We start from the raw sequence: 19751 nt of genomic DNA, 5'->3' as shown, positions 1-19751 counted from the left end.
TAGTGAGTAGTAGGGTCAGAGACTGATCTGTTTTTATAGGACACTGGAGGATTTCGAACTACCGTCAACACCACTAATGTAAATAATGCACATCGGGAGATGCGAAGTAAAATTATCCTAAGTGGATTCACAGGACATTCACAAGTGGGACTTATGAGTGTACCATTGGAAGTAAGAATAGGACACATAGCATTGGAACATTCAATAGTGCTGTTGGAATTACCCAGGGAGCAGGAACATATACTGGGGAGTGATTATATGGCCAAAGTGGGATTTATTTTGACCCAGTTAATTGTATGATTTGGTTGATACCAAATGGCATGAATAATGTGCACCACATGCAGAAACCAGCAGGAGAATATCAGGATTGAATACGCCCAATGGGTGAAATGTCGATAAAATAGAAGGAGATGCTCAATGATCAGAAGGTGCTGCAAATTATTGCACAGAACATTTGCAAGGCACAAGTGTGACTGGAAAGATGGCTGGCAGTATGTGCACTCAAGGTCCAGACCCCAAACCACAGAAGCAATATGAGTTTCCCAAAAAAAGCAGAGGAAGTTGTGGGTAATATAGAGTTTTGTACACCAAGGGGTGCTGAAGCCATAAGCTTCCCTAATAACTCACCCATATGGCCAGTGAAAAAGCCAGATGGTAGTTGGAGGTTGACAATAGACCATCAAGAGATGAATAAAGTAACCCCATTAACAGCCCCAATAGTAGCAACTAACCCGGAGACAGTGGTCAAACAGAATGAAAGAGCAAAATGTTTCAGTTTTAGACATAAGTAATGGATGTTGGTCTATCCCAGTAGAACGGAAGTGTCAATACAAATTGGGGAGTAAATATCGAAGGATATCAGGTAACACAGAAGGATAGGTAGGAAGGTAAGGGAGGCGGGATGGGGGGGGGGTGGTTGCTGCTGGTAGAGCTCTTGATTGAATCTGGGTGATAGAGACAATATAAGATCTAAGGAGCAGAACGTTGAAACATCTGGGTAGAGATTACGAATAATGAGGGGAGAAAATCACTGGTGGGAGTTGTCTGTTGGCCACCAAATAATAATATTACAGTGGCATAGGCAATAAACCGAGAAATATCTGAGGCATGTATGCAGCAGAAGTTATCATGGGTAATGATGGGTAAAGTCTTAATAATTATATAAAGTGGAAAAGGGTGGTTAAAGTGACCATAGGTCCCATGGAGAACGAGAAAGGGGAACTGATATTGGGTAATGAGTAAATGAATTGTGTCAGTCTTTATGGTTGAAGTAATGTCCAACATGCCAAAAAGAGATGATATGGATGTGTTGGGAGCTGAGGACCTTGAACCAATAGTTATCACTAAAGAGGTAGTGCTGAGCAAAAGACAAGTCCCCTAGTCCTGATAGAATGCATCCCATGGCACTGAACAAAATGGCAAAGGTTATAGTAGAGGCTTTCGTGATAACTTACCAAAATTCTTTGGACACTGGGCAGGTCCCAGTGAATTGGAAGAAGGCGAATATCATGCCACTGTTCTAAAAAGGATGTAGGCAAAAGGTAGGTGACTATAGGCCTATCAGTTTAACATCTGTAGTTGGGAAAATGCTTGAAGTTATCATTAAAGAAGAAATAGCAAGACATCTGGAAAGAAATTAATCCATCAGGCAGATGCAGCATGGATTCAGCAAAGGCAGGTCCTGTTTGACAAACTTACTGGAGTTCTTTGAGGATGTAATGAGCGCAGTGGATAGAGGAGAACAGACAGATGTTATTTACTTTAATATCCAGAAGGTATTGGATAAGGTGCCACATAAAAGACTTATCCATAAGATAAGGATACATAGAGTTGGGGGTGATTCATTAACATGGATAGAAGATTGGTTAACCAATAGAAAGCAGGAAGTTGGGATACATGGGTGTTTCTTTGGTTGGCAATAGGTGGTGAGCAGTGTGCTCTTATAGAAACATATAAGATTATGAAAGGGATAGATAAGATAGAGGCAGGAAAGTTGTTTCTGCTGGTTGGTGAGACTAGAATTTAGGGGACATAGCCTCAAGGTTTGAGGGAGTAAATTTTGGACGGAGACGAGGAGGAACTGCTTTTCCCAAAGTGTAGTGAATCTGAGGAATTTTCGGCCAATGAAGTCGTGGAGGCAACTTCAGTAAATACATTTAAGACAAGGTTGGATAGATTTTGGCATAGTAGGGGAATTAAGGGTTCTGGAGAATAGGCAGGTAGGTGGAGATGTGTCCATGGTCAGATGAGCTATGATCTTATTGAATGGCAGAGTAGGCTCAACAGGCTAGATGGCCTACTCCTGCTCCTATTTCTTATGATCTTATCTTCTTATGTTTACATTTGCTTTTCAGGGACGGAAGTATACATGGACTGGCCTACCACAGGGGTTCTATAATTCCCCATCTATACTTCAGCAGCACTTAGGTGAAGGGTTAAAACTGTTTTCAAAGCTTGAGTGCCTGGTACAATATGTAGATAATCTACTTCTGGAGTCTGAAACAAAACAGGAACATTTTCAGCTATTGACAGTGTTACGTACTCGTGACACATGACAGTGGAGCCCTTGTCATGTGACTGGGGTTGAAGCTGTACTGGACTTGAGGTGATGGTCTTGTGATGGTGGTGACGTCATTTTCCCGCCAGTAGAGATCATGTGACGGGTTTTTTTTACAGGTTATAAAAGGTAGACCCCACCCTGTGAGGAGGGGCAGTTCGTGGCTGGATTTGCCAGGTTGACTTCATGCCACTGCGTGTTTTAAGTGATGACGCAGTTTAGCTGAAGGATGAAGTTTTTATTTAATGCTAACCTGCCAGCAGGTTCTTTATGATTCTGTTAGTTCGAAATTAGTGGAGAGTGAAGATTGGAAGTTGGAAGTTAAAGATCGAGGAGAATCGCTTTCTACGGTGAAACGGGGGCGACCTTTGTTTGATCCTTATTCGGAAGGATTTCGTTGACTATCTTCGTGTTAATCCCTAGGTTTAACTAGAAAGGATTGAAGGTAGTGGAGAAGGAAAGGTCAGTGCCTTTAAGCCATTCTGTTTTGTGAATTCTTCGTGGGAAGTTCGATGTCGGGGATTGAAGCAAGCGACGTGAAAGAGAACCTAAATCGTCTTATAAAGTCTCTCCTTTTAAATGGACTGTGAGCATATCGAACTTTTGGCAATATCACTTTTAAAGAACTGTTTTTGGAATATCACTTTAAGAACTGTTTTTGGAATATCACTTTAAGAACTGTTTTTGGAATATCACTTTGAGAACTGTTTGGGCTGCCGCTCAGCAGCTGTTTCCAGTTACGGTAGTGTTTGTTTACTTTTGGGGGGTTTGTTTTCTGTGTTTAATAAATGTGTTGTTTGTTATAAGAAACCCTTGCCGAACTCATATATTTATTGTTGCCTGAATACGTAACAACAGAACTGGTGCAATTATTAATTGCATTGGGACTAAAGGTAAACCTAAAACAGCACAGGTAATGAAACCTGTTAGTTATTTGGGAATGATCTAGCCACTGAGTAGAAGAGAGATTTACAAGGCAAGAGTGGAATCCGTAATCTAACTGCCTACTTCCAGAGACCCAAAAGGGCTGTGGTCATTTCTGGGGCTGGTAGGATTCTGAAAGGATCACATTGATGGATTTTCCACTAAGGCAGCTCCTTTAATGGAATTACTGAAAAAGAATGTGACGTGGGGATGGAAACCAGAACATACCCAAGTCATCACAGCTCTGAAGCAAGCATTGGCCACTGTGCCTGCTTTAAAAACCCCAAATCTGAATGAGCCTTTCTCATTAGAGGTGGATACAACTAACATCACCCTCTCAGCAGTGTTATTACAAGAGACGCATGGGAAGTTGAGACCATGCTTCATGCATGCTCTCACCAGTAGAACAGGGGCATACTGTATATGAAAAACACTTGTTTTTCTTACTTGTTGTAGTTTTCTGGGTGGTACAAGATTTTCCCTACATATTGAGACTTAATCCACTTACAAAATTGAGAGAACACACCTCCATATAATTACTGTTAGATGGAAGGGTTAAAGATGGTTCAGTAAGCTGAAACAGAATTGTTAGATGCACATTGCTGTTGCAAGGGAGAAATATTAGTGTAAGGCGAGTAAACACTACCTCAATGTTTGTCAATAACAAGGCAGTGAATGTGAGTACCAAGTTATGATAGCAAATGATCCCTAGGGTCCATTTGTATCAAAACAAAAAGGAGGAGGTGGAAGCAGATCAGATAAAGTAATGACTAGAACAAAGACACAAAGGAAAAAGAAAACCCTATTTAAACATTTTTGTAGATGGCTCCTCATTGGTACAGGATGGCAAGAGGAGAACGGGCATGGCACATATGCAGTGGATGAACATGGCCGGGAAAGGTATAGTATGGCTTTAAAGTTACCCAAAACCATGACTGCACAAGCAGCTGAATTGGCAGCTGTAGCACATGTAGTTGCCCCCCCCCCCCCCCCACAGTCAGTTTTCCACCCAGGTCAGTCATACACTTTGAAGTTTAAACATTTACAAAAACCAGTTGCAATTGCTGTTTAATTGAAGATTTGATAGAATTACAACAGAATTCCAAGGCAGAACGGCACAGATTAGAAACAGAAACTGGAAAATGTCAACACAATTCTATCTCCTTTATCATAGCATTGCAGGGGGATAGGAACAGACAAGTTAGGAAAGCGCTTAATTGGAGTAAGGGGAAATATGAGGCTATCAGGCAAGAACTTGGAAACATAAAAATTGGGAACAGATGTTCTCAGGGAAATGTATGGAAGATCTGTGGCAAATGTTCAGGGTATTTTCATGGAGTTCTGCATAGGTACATTCTAATGAGACGGAGAGAATGGTAGGGTACAGGAACTACGGTGTACAAAAGCTGTTGTAAGTCTAGTTGAGAAGAAAATAAAGTGCTTACGAAAGGTTCAAAAAACTAGTTAATGATAGAGATCTAGAAGATTATAAGGCCAGCAGAAAGGAACTTAAGAAAGAAATTAGGAGAGCCAGAAGGGGCCATGAGAAGGCCTTGGCTGATGGGATTAAGGAAAACCCCAAGGCATCCAACAGCTTCCCTTGGGTGATTTTCCAAAGAGCATCCCCAGCAGTTTTCCCTTCACAGACAGGGTGACCGACGAACTCCCCATATTGTGGCCACTTCCCCTAACGCGTATTTCTGGAGGTATCTCCTCCAATCAAAACAAGCCGAGTCCTTCAGACTTGCAGTCTTTCCTGAATTCTTCATCCTGGCTTAGTGACCAACGACCAGCCAGCCCCTGATCTCTGTGTACCTCACCCGTGTGGTCCAAACCGAGCCTCCTGCTGAATGAAGAGATTTATCCTCCAGCTCCCAACAGAGATGCCAATTCTGTTACAAGAATCACCCCTTGTAATAATTATCAGTGAGACACAAAGCAACTGTATTTACCAACAAATAACTTGCATTGTCTGAACTAAAAAGCATGTGGGTTCACAAACTAGTTACCTGTGTGTACCCCACTAGAATCCTTGACCCTCCATGAATAGTCAATGAAGAGAAATGCTATTACTCGGGAAAGGAGTCTACATTAGCCAGGTGATTCTGATCTCCACATGTCGGGGAGTTGGGGGAGGTCTCTCCTTATCTGTGATGGTCGATCTCTGTTTGCTAGAGGGTTATCATCCCTGTGTATCTGGAGCTCCCGACTCTTAGACTGTTCGTCATCAGTTGGACTGATGGATCTCCATTTCATTGGCTAAGATAACCTGACCTACCTGGGCGCCCTTCTTAATGGTTCTAGCCGAGGGCTACAACCAACATTATTTCATGGTTCTGCCCATCCCAGCTTTGTTTATTTGTGCCTTTCAATTCTGATTAGTCCAAACCATTAAAATGAGGTGACCCAGACTTAGTCTAATGAGATTACAGATTGCTTCTTTGGTAAGTCTGACATTTTACATAATAAGTAGCTAGTCATCTGAGAATGGCCTCAGGTTTACAAAGTCATTACCTGAAGCTCTTTGTGTCCATGTTCAATTGCTCCGATTAGATTATCCCAGAGCAAGAATCAGTTCAGAGTTCACAAAATGGGAGGGGGACAAATTCAACTGGTTTGTCTGTTTCTCCTGTCCTTGGTTAGTTTTGTGTGATTCAAAGAGATGAACCATTAATAATGTTTGTGTTTTGTGTGGGGTGGATATTTGAAGCCCTGGTGAACTGCTAATTAGGGTGCTGAGTTCTGTATGCTGGAGTCAAGCCCACCTCCAATGGGAAGGAAGAATATGAGACTTTGGCAGACGCCTCAGTTACTGGATGACTGGCAGTGCTCAGATAACATGAAGAGAGAGTGACTGGTAGAGAATCTAAAAGATCCAGCTGCTGAGGTGAAGATCTTAAAGGCAGAAAACCCATTGGTCACTTCCATGGACTACATACAAGCATTACAAGATGTTTTTGGCACAATGAACAGCCCGGCAGAGTTATGATGAGATTTAGGCACACATTCCAGGAGAAAGGGGAGAACTTCCTGCCTAGAGAGTCAGCTGCAGTGCTTTTGCCATCAAGGGGCTATTCGTCTGGCTGAGATAAATTAATTAAAGATGGAGCAGGTTGTGAAGGGTGCACAGTCACACAACGTGATTGCTTCAAGCATTTGAATGCCTCTCAAGACATGCTTCCCCCTCCTTCGTTTGTTGAGCTGATCAGAGAAATAAGAGAAGAGGAAAATACAATGGAAGAGTCGGAGGCCTCCATTGGCAGGGCAAAGTCTTCAGTTGTAGCCTCTGTTGCTGAAGCAACCCCTGACGCTACAGAAGCAGGGGTTTTGGAGGATGTGGTGAAAAACCTGCAAGACCAGGTATCTCAGTTGATGTCGGCTAGTGCTGCCACCAAGGGTGAAAGTCCGGTAGGAAAATAAACCCACTGGTGGAACACATCAAGCAGAGGGCTGCTGCTGACAGGGGAAGCGACCAGTACTTTCTGTTACAGCTGTGGTAAGGATGGACATTTCAAGTGGGAGTGTGAAGGACAGGGAAACCTTTGGAATGTAACAAAGCAGTTACTTAAATAGAAAAGGAGGCTGGGAAACTTTGTAGAGAAAGGGAACGGTCAGGTGTCTCAGACAGAACATGTTCCAACATATCAAGGAAAATGCTGAAGTGCAAAACCCTATTCCTGAAGGCTTAGTGGGACCAAGCTTGAGTACTTCCATTTGGTCTGAGGGTAATTAAGCTGGTGCCATACTTGACACAGGTTCTCAGGATACTCTCCTCTCCAGATATTTTTACAACTGGTGTTTGACGCACTTACCATTAATGCTACTCAGTGCCCTAGAAACTTGGGGCATGGGCACTGATGATTATCCATATGATGGTTACGTCATTGAAGCTGCAGTTTTCAGAAGCAGATGTTGGTGTAGCTGATGCACGTGATACATTACCGTTAGTCTGTTCTAATCCGGTTGAAAAAGATAAAAATTCCATTATTGTAGAACAAAAACTCCCATTGTGAGAAGGCTTGTGGGAGCTTGCAAGGAGAGAGATGGAGAGAATTTTTTTGAAAACCTTGTCCATTCAAGTTCCTGCTAAGCAGGATGATGAGCATAAATGAAGAACTCTGTGGTACACCCAGACCTAACCTGTCATGTTATGTCCTGGAGAAATAGCTAGAGTGATGGGAAACCCCAAATTCTTGGAATGCCTGATGCCAAGGCCCTCCAGGTGGATGATCATGAAGAAGAGTCTATACTTACGTGCTGGGGTGCTGGTGAGACCTGAGCTGCAGAAATATTTGGCTGTATGGGTAAGCAGGATGGCAGTGATTGTCAGGAATACCTTGAAGAGAAAGGCCATCGTCAGACATGGGTTGGTACATCTTTTTCCAGTGGCCGTATATCTACAAAGTAGTTTTCTGGTGAGGAAACAGTGAGAGAGACAGTCTCCTGGATTGGGAAAGTTAACAGTAAAGTCATTCATCATTGGTGATTTCCAGGTACCCTAGGAATGGAGAAGGAGACTAACGAAGAAGATGTTGAAGTTTGAAGATGTCTTTTTTATTGACGAGTTTGATGTGGGTTGCTCCAAGAGTACTCCGCCACATTACGCGAGTAACACAGTATGCACCTTTCAGAGAAAGGTCTCGACGGTTAGCCCCAGCATTTGCTGAAACTGAAAGAAGCTGGAATTATTACTGAGTCACAGAATCCCTATACATCACCCATAGTGGTGGTAAGAAAGAAGAATGAGAAGGTATGAATGGGTGTTGCCTGTCAGAAATTGAACCAGCGTACAGTCACCAACTGATACACTGTTCCACAGATTGAGGATGCTCCAGCCTGCCTGAGCGGAGCAAAATTGTTCATTCATGTTGGACCTAAGGAGTGGGTATTATCAGATACCCAGAGTGAAGCTGATAAAGAAAAGACAGCATTTATATGTCCACTTGGATCCATTTTGTCTGAAATGATGCCCCAGACCATAACAGAAGCATGGGCTACTTTCCAACATGCCATGGAGAAGACTGTTGGGGACATGAATTTGCTTGAGGTACTAGTGTATCTGGATGGGTCTGTACTGGAGGAGCATGAGACAAGACTATTGAAGGTGCTAGACTGCCTGAAAGCAGACAGGTTAAAAACTGTCACTGGAGAAGTGCCAATTCTGTAAGATGTCAGTCAACGACATCGGGTACATAGTTTCACAGGATAAAGAAGCTACGGATCCATCCAAGGTAGAGGCAGAGACCAAATGGCCAAGGCCCAAGGATGTGAGTGCCTATGTTCATTCCTTGGATTCTGAGGGCACCACTGGAGACCATTCCAAAGTAAACCACCCTTTGAATCAGCTTCTGTGTAGATACCCTTACTTAGGGTAGAAACGGAGGAGAACCAAAGGCAAAGAAGCTAAAGACTATCTTAGCCCTTCAGAGCCTTTTGGGGAAAAATTGGTTGTAAAATGTGAAGAGGCCTTTCACTGCTGAAAGTTGCTGACTAATGCACTTATGTTAGCTTTCACAAACTCCCGTGAGCGTTTAGACAGTGATCTACATATGGACCAGGGCAAAGGGTTGAGAACTGTTTCTTTCATCATCCAGAGTCTGCCACCCACCAAACTAAACTACCCTAAACACAAATCAGAGTTTCTGCCATTGAAATGGGCTGTGCTGGATAAGTTAAGTGACTCTCTATTTGGTGCCTTGTTCGAGGTGAAGACTGCCAACAATCCATTGACTTGCGTCCTGACCTCGCTGAAGTTGGATGCGACAGGTCATCGCTGGTTGGTGGTGTTGTCTGCTTAAGATTTCAGCCTGAAATATTAGCTGGGGGGCAGGAACATTGATGCAGATGCTTTGTCCTGATGCTCGTGTGAGGTAACAGAAATAAACAGAGAGTGGAAGGGAATTCCTTCCATTAAAACAATGTGCCAGTTTACCACAGTGGGGAAATCCGAGGCAAGGTTATGCCATGACAGAGCAGTGGATCATTTGGAAGCTTCTGGTTGTGCTTTTCCACAACCTGACCACTCTGGATATGAAGTTGTGCGTCTGACGTATTCAGAGGAAAACACTGCCTATGAGAGTTGTGAGAGTTCCATTATCTCATTTACAGAGTGCAGGACCACTTGATTTAATGTGTGTGGAGTTCCTCTCTATGGAGCCTGATTCCAGCAGCTCTGTGAATGTCCTGGTCATCACAGATCACTACACCAGCTATGCTCAAGCCCTTCCTATAAAGAATCAGAGGGCGTCCACAGCTGCCAAACTGGTACAGGAGAAGTGTTTTGTTTATTATGGCCTCCCAAGAAGAATACACAGTGATCAGGGAAGGGATTTTGAGAGTCTGCTCATGCATGAGTTACTGAGCATCTTTGGAATTGAGAAGTCGAGGACTATGCCCTATCACCCTCAGGGTGATCCTCAGCCTAAAGGTTCAATCAGACATTGTCAGACATGCTCAGAACCCTGGAGATCAGCAAAAGGTACAAATGGAGTCATTTGGTCCACTGCTACAGCTGCACTTAGAATGAAGCTATTGGATACTCAAAGTGAGGTTGCCTGTAGATCTTTGCTTTGGAGCTGATGGTGAAGGCTTGCCACAGAAAACCTATCTCAAGAATGTGTCTGACATGAGGAAAGAACTGCAAAAGGTTTATGAGCTAGCAGCAGTTACTGCTACCAAGCAAAATCAAGGAAAAGAGGGGATATGATCAAAAGATTAGCTTCTCTCAACTGATGCCTGGAGCCAGAGTTTTACTAGGATATTACAGGCTACCGGGGAAGCATAAGCTAGCTGACTGCTGGGTGTCCATGCCTTGCATAGAACCAGATGCCAAATGTGCCAGTTTTCGAGGTGAAGTCAGAAGATGGGAATGGCCCTGTAAAAATTCTCTATCAGAATCATCTTTTGCCCATAGGGCAGGAGGTATGTGTAGACCTGGAATGAGCCTGACATGGAAGCTACACTTGGAAGTAGAACACTGCACAAAAAGATGAGGACAGAAAGACAATCAACAGAGAAACCTGAAAAAGACCCAACCACTGAATGCTGTATGTGCACAGAAGATGAGCAAATGAGAGTGTGCTAAATGTTACCTAAAATCATGAAATTCATTTGAATAGTATATTATTAATAATGATTTGATCATTTATCATTTTCAAAGTCATGAGGACATGAGTATTTTTGTTTGGGGGGGGGGGGGAATGTAATGCCCTGGTTGAGATTTCTACTGCTAATGCTGTGGGGAATTTCATTTAGTAGGTTTCTATGAAAAGGAGTGTGTTCTGTGGGTAGAGTATTTTGGTTTTGGCCAAAGATAAGGGACTATGATACTCAACTGAGGAATGCTGTGTCAGCCAGTCAGGATGGTGGATTTCGGAGAAGTTTCTAGACAGAGCTGAGTGGAGAGAGATTTGTGATGGACTCTGGTGGGGTTCGTGGTAATCTGATGGGAGGTACGGAGAAGAGAAGATCAGGAGAGAGGCTGTAGGATTCTGTCCAACAGGAAGGTATGATTGTAAGGAGTTCTTTGCAAGATGAAGGAACCCAAGGTGGGAAGCTCTATTACTGATTGGTGATGTGAAGTCAGTGCCATGAGTAACAGTTACACTCAGCTTTTGGAAGATACGAGACCCAACGTCATGTGCACATTTAGACTGGTTTCACTGTACTGGACCTTTTAATTTTTTTTCTTTCTCTTAATATCTGTTTGATAAAGCTGAAATTAGTAAATATACTTCTGTTATAATTTTATGTGGTGTTTGATCTGTGACTTCTTGCTGACTAATAATTGCATAAGGACAATATTTACACAGCATTTGCTGAAATCAGGGTTCTGTTAATTGGCACATTACAATTTTCCTGTTTGGATGAACCCCAAATCATACTGACTTAGATGTATATCACTTATGAAAAGAAGTCTTCTCACCGCTGAGTCATGTGGCTGTTAGCTGAGTCCACTCTTGAGCCAAGTTTGCATACGAGCCCAGTGCGTGAGCGATCACCTGCGCCTGAATATGGTCTAAACCTAGGGGATAGTGATCGATTTTAGGAGGAACTTGACTGTAACTAGTCCTGTATACATTCTGAGAGAAGAAGTTGTGGTGGTGGAGGAGTACAAATACTTGTGTGTTCACCTCGACAAGAGATTTGACTGGTAAGCCAACATCAAGGCTGTTTACAAGAAGGGGATGAGCAGACTCTATTTTCTATGGAAGCTGAGATACTTCAATGCATACAGCCGGATGTTGGAGATCTTTGACCAGTTTGTTGTAATGAGTGCAGTCTTCTTGGAGGTTTTATGTTGGAAGAGCAGCATTGGTGCATTTGATGCAAGAAGTCTAAATAAACTCAACAAAAAGGCTGGATCTGTCCGTGGCTACAACCTCTGGATTCTTTTGAGCTAGTGGTGAAGAGGAGGTCACTAAACAAACTCTTAACCATTATGGGCCATCTGGCACATCCTCTCCATGACCTACTGAATAAGCAGTGGATAAGTGAATAAGCTGAGTGAGCCTTTCAAACAGGCTCACACAGCTCCGCTGTCACAAAGCTCATTACAGAAAATCTTCCCTACCAAATGCAATAAGCATATTCAACAGTTCATCTCTGTGTGACAGAAGAACACACATCATAGTACAATAGTCTCTGTTTTATTATTTCATATATTATTATTGTACATTATTGCAAATTATAGCACATTTGTAAGTTATTACTGTGTATATTATTATTCTGTACTTCATTATTAGTTAAGTCTGCACAATGCTAAGTGTGTTTTTAAATGTTGTTGCTGTAATGAAAAATTTCCCACTCAGGATCAATAAGGTTTTTATTATTATTATTATAGGACCATAAGATACAGTAGCAGAATCAGGCCATTCAGCCTATTGAGTCTGTTCTGCCATTCAATCATGAGCTGATCCAATTCTTCCAGTCATCCCCACTCCCCTATCTTCAGCCCATACCCTTTGAAACACTGGCTAATCAAGAACCTATCTATCTCTGTCTTAAATACACCCAATGACTTGACCTCCATAGCCACTTGTGGCAAAAAAATTCCACAGATTTACCACCCTCTGACTAAATTAATTTCTCCGCATCTCAGCTCTGAATGGACCTCCTTCATACTCTCTTGTCCAAGAATCTCCTACCATGGGAAATAACTTTGTCATATATAATCTGTTCAGGCTTTTAAAATTCAAAATATTTCTGAGATCTCCCCTCATTCTCCCGAACTCCAGGGAATACAGCCCAAGAGCTGCCAGACGTTCCTCATACGGTAACACTTTCATTCCTGGAATCATTCTCGTGAATTTTCTCTGAACCCTCTCCAATGTCAGTGTATCCTTTCTAAAATAAGCAGCCCAAAACTGCACACAATACTCCAAGTGTGGTCTCATGAGTGCCTTATAGAGTCTCAACATCACATCCCTGCTCTTATATTCTATATCTCTAGAAATGAATGCCAACATTGCATTCCCCTTCTTCACAACCAACTCAACTTGGAGGCTAATCTTTAGGGTATCTTGCACAAAGATTCCCAAGTTCCTTTGTATCTCTGCATTTTGAATTCTCTCCCCATCTAACTAATAGTCTGCTTAATATTTCTTCCACCAAAGTGCATGGCCATACTCTTTCCAACATTGTATTTCATTTGCCACTTCTTTGCTCATTCCTCTAAACTATCTAAGTCTTTCTGCAGCCTCTCTGTTTACTCAACACTACCCACTCTTCCACCTATCTTTATATCATTGGCAAATTTAGCCACAAATCTATTAATACCATAGTCCAAATCATTGGCATACTTCGTTAAAAGCAGCGGTCCCAAAACCGACCCCTGTGGAACTCTACTGGTAACCAGCAGCCAGCCAGAGTAGGATCCCTTTATTCCCACTCTCTGTTTTCTGCCGACCAGCCAATGCTCCACCCACACTAGTAAACTACATGTAATTCCATAGGCTCTTATCTTGCTTAGCAGCCTCATGTGTGGCACCTTTTCACAGGCCTTCTGAAAATCCAAGTACACCATATCTACTGCATCTCCTTTGTCTACCCTGCTTGGAATTTCCTTAAAGAATTGCAGTAGGTTTGTCAAGCAGTACCTTCCTTTCAGGAAACCATGCTGGTTTTGGCCTGTCTTGTCGTGTGCCTCCAGGTACTCTGTAATCTCATCCTTAACAATCAATTCCAACAATTTCCCAACCACTCATGTCAGGCTGACAGGTCTATAGTTCCCTTTCTGCTGCCTCCCACCCTTCTTAACTAGCAGAGTAACATTTCCAAATTTCCAGTCATCTGGTACAATGCCAGAATCTATCGATTCTTGAAAGATCATTGTTAATGCCTCCACAATCTCTCCAGCTACTTCCTTGAGAACCCAGGTCCAGGAGATTTATCCACCCTCAGACAATTAAGCTTCCTGAGCACCTTCTCAGTTATAATTTTCACCGCACAAACTTCACTTCCCTGACACTCTTGAATATCTGATATACTGCAGAAGTTTTCCACTATTATTATTATTATTATTAGAATGTCATTTCAACTAGCTGAATTTACTTGTCCAAATATATGAACCTGACCAATCACTGAGAGGGATTCATTAGAAAGGGTGAATAAAAATAATGCAAACACAAAGCCCATTCTTTGAGCAGCTATTCTTTTCAGCGTGCTAGTTTTCAGACAGAGTGGTTTTGGCTTATCAGGTTTGGGTGAAGTGAAGTATCTGGTAAGCTTCTCTCTTTTTTGTTCCTAATTTTTCATTCCCTGTCTGTTAGCGCATAGTAGTGTAGTGAGAATGGCTCCAGGGGCGGTGTGTAATGTGTGTGGGATGTGGGAAGTTTGGAAGACCTTTAGCCTCCCGGATAAGTACATCTGCACCAAGATGCAGCTCCTGAGAGAAAGTATTACAGAACAGGAGCTGCATCAATGACCTTCAACTTGTATGGGAGAATGAGGTGGTGATAGACAGAAGATACAGGAAGACAGTCACCCCTAGGTTACAGGAGATAGGGAAATGCACAGCGAGTGCAGAGTACACCTGTGGCAGCTTACTTCAATAATAAGTATCTATCTTTAGAGACTCTTGAAGGGGAATGACCTGTTAGGGGGGAGCCATGAAGAGTGAATCTATGGCACTGAGTCTAGTGCTGTGGCTCAGAAGAGTAGAGAGGTGATGAGGTCTGCAGTGTTGTTTGGAGATTCCATGACAGGGGAACAGAGATGAGCAAGAGAAAATCTGCAGATGCTGGAAATCCAAGCAACACACACAATATGCTGAAGCATATAATGCCCAAAATGTCAACTGTACTCTTTTCCATAGATACTGCCTGGCTTGCTGAGTTCCTCCAGCATTTTATGTGTGGAACAGAGATGAAGTTCTGTGGGTGCAATGGTGACAACCAGATGGTATTTTGCTTCCCAGATGTCAGGGTCAGGGATGTCGCAGATCAGGTCCATTGCATTCTCAAGGCGAGCATGAGTAGCTAGAAATCTTGGTGGACATTGGCATCAATAACATAGACAAAGTGAGGATGTCCTGAAGAGAGATTTTAAGGAGCTAGGTAGAAAGTTGAGAAACAGAACTTCCAGGGTAGTAATCTCTTGATTGCTGCCTGTGCCACGCACCAGTGAGGGTAAGAATAGGATAATTTGGCAGGTGGATATGTGTGGTTGAGGAACTAATGCAGGGGGCAGGATTTCAGATTTATGGATTATTGGGAACTCTTCTGGGGAAGATATGACTTGTACAAAAGGGATGGATAATACCTGAACCTGAAGAGGTCCAACATCCTTGTGGGCAGATTTACTGAAGTTATTAGGGAGGGTTTAAACTAATTTGGCAGGAGGTTAGGAATCAGAGTGATAGTGCTGAGGATTAGGTAGTTGGTTTACAAAGAAACGTGAAGTGCTGTGAGAAACCTGGCAAGGAAAGACTGATGATTGGGCAAAATTGTAGCCCACAGGATGAGTCTCAACAATAAGGTGGACAGAATCAAAAAGGGTGAATACAGGACTGAAGGTGTTGTACTTCATTGTGTGTAGTATATAGAATAAGGTAGACAAACTTGTAGCTCAGTTACAGATTGTATGCATGATGTTGTGGGCATCACTGAATCATGGCTGAAAGAAGATTATAGCTGGGAGCTTAATGTCCAAGGAGACACATTGTATCGGAAGGACAGGCAGGAAGGCAGAGGGGGTGGCATGACTCCTTTAGTAGACAATGAAAACAAATCATTATTGTGGGTAGAGCTAAGGAACTGCAAGAGTAAAAAGACCCCAGTGGAGTTATATACAGACCCCCAAATAATAATAAGGAAAGGATGTGGTCTACAAATTACAATGGGAGATAGAAAATACATTTCAAAAGGGCAATGTTACAATAGTCATGGGAATTTCAATATGCAGGTAGATTGGGAAAATCAGGTTGATTTTGAATGCCAACAGGGAGAAATTCTAGAATGCCTATGAGATAGCTTTTTAAGAGCAGATCCTGGTTGAGCCTGTAATGATTGCAGGTGGGTCTGAGCACAATTGTGGACAGAGACAGTGACAGTGTTAGTCAGATATCTTTAAACTTTACTCCAAGAGTCAGAGGCACTCAACATAACTGTCTAACCACATTCATGTTCAGAGTCCAACCAAAGTACAGAGGCAACTTAAGAGTTCCTACAGAATATAACAAAGACAGATGACACCATTGGTCTTGGAGGTGTTGGCGCTACCTGCTGGCCCTTCAGGTATTGCAGAGCCCACTGGGGGGAATTCAGCTATTCTGGATTTGGTGTTGAGCAATGAATTGGAATTGATTAGAGAAATTTAGGAAAAAAGAAGCCAAAGGGCAAGTGATCTTAATCTGATCAAATTCACCCTGAAATTTGAGAAGGAGAAGCTGAAGTCAAATGTATCATTATTACAGTGGAGTAAAAGGAGTTACAGAGGCATGAGAGAGGAGTTGGACAAAACTGGTTGAAAAAAAAACTGGCAGGGATAATGGCAGACCAGCAATGATCTATACATCCAAAGAGGATTAAGTATTCTAAAGGCAAGATGACAAAACCATGGCTAACAAGAGAAGTGAATGCTATCAAGGAGAGGGCATATAATAGATCAAAAAATTACTGGGAAGTTAGAGGATTGGGAATCATTTAGTAATGAACAGAAGGCTACTAAAAATGTTATTAAGAAGGAAACATGAAAGTAAGCAGGCCGATAATATTAAAGAGTTTACTAAAAGTTTCTTCAGATACATAAAGTGTAAAAGAGAGGTGAGAGTGGATATTGGTCTGCTGGAAAACGATGCTGGAGAGGTACTAATGGGGAACAAGGAAGTAGCGGACAAACTGAATAAGTATTTTGCATCAGTCTTCACTGCGGAAGACCCATGCAGTATGGTGGATGTTCCAGAGTGTCAGTGGTCAGAAGTGTGTCGTTACTAGGGAGAAAGTTCTTGGGAAATTGAAAGTTCTAAAAGTAGGTGTCACCTGGACCAAATGTTGTACACCAGAGGGTCTTGAAAAAGCTGGTTGAAGAATTTGTGGAGGCATTAGTAATGATCTTTCAAGATCAATAGATTCTGGAATGCTTCCAAAACACTGGGAAATTGCAAATGTCACTCCAATCCTCAATAAAGGGACAGAGGCAGATAAAAGGAAATTATAGTTCAGTTCATCTAACCTCAGTGGCTGGGAAGATGTTGGAGTTGATTGTTAGGGATGTGGTTTCAAGGTACCTGGAGGCACGTGATAAACTAAGCTGCTGTCAACATGGTTTTCTCAGGAGAAAATCTTGCCTGACAAATCTGTTTGAATTCTTTGAACAAATAACAAGCAGGATAGACAAAGGAAATTGGTTGATGTTATGTACTTGGATTTTCAGTAGTCCTTTGACAAGATGCCACACATGAGACTACTTAACAAGTTAAGAGCACATGGTATTGCAGGAAAGATACTAGCATGGATAAAGCAGTGGCTGATTGGCAGGAGGCAAAGAGTGGGAATAAAGGGGGCCTTTCCTGGTTGGCTCCTGATGACCAGTAGTGATCCACAGGAGTCTTTGTTGGGATTGCTTCTTTTTACATTATATGTCAATGACTTAGATGACAGAAGTGATGATTTTCTTGCAAAGTTTGTGGATGATACGAAGATAGGTGGAGTGCAGATAGTTTTGAAGCAGTGGAGAGGTTATAGAAGAACTTAGACAGATTGGGAGATTTGGCAAAAAATGGCAGATGGAATATAATATTTGGATATGTATGATTATGCACTTCGGTAGATGAAATGAAAGGGTGAACTATTTTTAAATGGAGAGAAAATTCAAAAACCTGAGGTGCTAAGGTACTTGGGAGTTCTTGTGCAGGAATCCCTAAAGGTTTATTTGCAGATTGTGTCTGTGCTAAGGAAAGCAAAAAGTAATGTTAGCATTCCTTTCAAGACAAGTAGAATAAAAAAGCAAGAATGTAATGTTGACAGACAGACATACTTCATTGATCCCGAGGGAAATTGGGTTTAGTTACAGTTGCACCAACCAAGAATAGTGTAGAAATATAGCAATATAAAAAACCATAAATAGTTAAATAATAATAAGTAAGTTATGCCAAATGGAAATTAGTCCAGGATCATCCTATTGGCTATTGGCTTTGTGAAGCACTGATAAGGCTTCGTTTGGAGTATTGTGAACAGTTTTGAGTCCCTTATCTTGAAAGGATGTGCTGAAACTGGAGAAGGTTCAAGAAAATTATTCCAGGATTGAGTACCTTGTCATATAAAGAGTATTTGGTGGCTCTGGGCCTATATTTGCTGGAATTCACAAGTATGAGGGGTGACCTAAATGAAACCTGTCGAATGATGAAAGGCCATGATAGAGTGGATGCGGAGAGGATGTTTTTTATGGTGGGAGTGTCTAGAACCAGAAGTCATCCTCAGAGTAGAGGGGCACCCTTTTAGAATGATGGGGAAGAATTTCTTTAACCAGAGAGTGGTGAATCTATAGAATTCATTTCCACAGGTGGCTGTGGAAGCTAAGTCTTTATGTGCATTGAAGGCAGAAGTTGGTCGTTTCTTCACTGGTCAGGGCATGAAGGGATATCAGAACCATTCCATTAGTTGATATATCTCATTTCTGTACACCCTCTCATCACCACCTAAGATACTACCAACAATGGTTGTATCATCAGTGAATTTATAGATGGTATTTGAGAAATGCCTAGCTACAGTCCTGTGTATATAGAGTGTAGAGCAGTGGTCTAAGCACATACCCCTGAGGTGCACCAATGTTGATGGTCAGCGAGGAGGAGATGTTTTCACCAATCCACACAGACTGTGGTCTCCTGGTTAGGAAGTTGAGGATCCAGTTGCAGAGGGAGGTACAGAGGCCCAGGTTCTGCAGCTTCTCAATCAGGACTATGGGAATGATGATATTAAATGCTGAGCTATAGTTGATGAACAGCATCCTGATGTAAGTGTTTTTGTTGTTTAGGTGGTCTGAAACTGTGTGGAGAGTCATTGAGATTGAGTCTGCTGTTGACCAATTGTGGCAATAGGTAAACTGCGATGGGTCCAGGTCCTTGTGGAGGCGGGTGTTCAGTCTAGTCATGACCAACCTCTCAAAGCATTTCATCACTGTCAATGTGAATGCTACCGGGTATTAGTCATTAAGGCACATTATTCTTAGGCACTAGTATAATTGTTGCCTTTTTGAAGCAAGTGAGAACTTCTGCCCATAGCAGTGAGAGTACGAAAATGTCCTTGAATATTCCTGCTAGTTGATTGGCACAGGTTTTCAGAGCCTTACCAGGTACCCCATCAGAACTTTCCACCTTGTGAAGGTTCACTCTCTTTAAAGACAGTCTAACATCAGCCTCTGAGACGGAGATCACAGGGTCATCAGGTGCAGCAGGGATCTTCACAGCTGTAGTTATATTCTCCCTTTCAAAGCACGCATAGAAATCATTGAGTTCATCTGGTAGTGAAGCATCACTGCCATTCATACTATTGAGTTTTGATTTCTAGGATGTAATGTCTTGTAAACCCTGCCAGAGTTGCTGTGTATCCGATGTTGCCTCCAATCTCATTCAAAATTGTCTCTTTGTCCTTGAAGTAGAGAAGGCAGGTGATTAGGGCTGAGGTGATAGGTGAGAGGGAAGATAGTAGGCTATGATGAAATGGTAATGGGCCTAATGGCCTATTTATGCCCCTATATCTTATGGTCTTATAATTCAATGTGTTTAGTGTGCAGTGATTCTATTTGCTCAATAATGAGTTAATTCTTACTGGTC

The 19751-nt window shown here is 42.2% G+C and overlaps 1 protein-coding gene across 6 annotated transcripts in view; it reads left to right on the top strand.

Annotated features, from left to right (window-relative positions):
- slc23a1 (solute carrier family 23 member 1) overlaps nt 1-19751 on the top strand; it is a 243339-nt gene that overhangs the window by 88632 nt on the left and 134956 nt on the right. The gene's annotated exons all lie outside the window — the stretch shown is intronic.

The sequence above is a fragment of the Hypanus sabinus genome, chromosome 15 (assembly GCF_030144855.1).
Source record: "Hypanus sabinus isolate sHypSab1 chromosome 15, sHypSab1.hap1, whole genome shotgun sequence".
NCBI lineage: Eukaryota > Metazoa > Chordata > Chondrichthyes > Myliobatiformes > Dasyatidae > Hypanus > Hypanus sabinus.
This window is presented reverse-complemented; position numbering and strand designations above follow the sequence as displayed.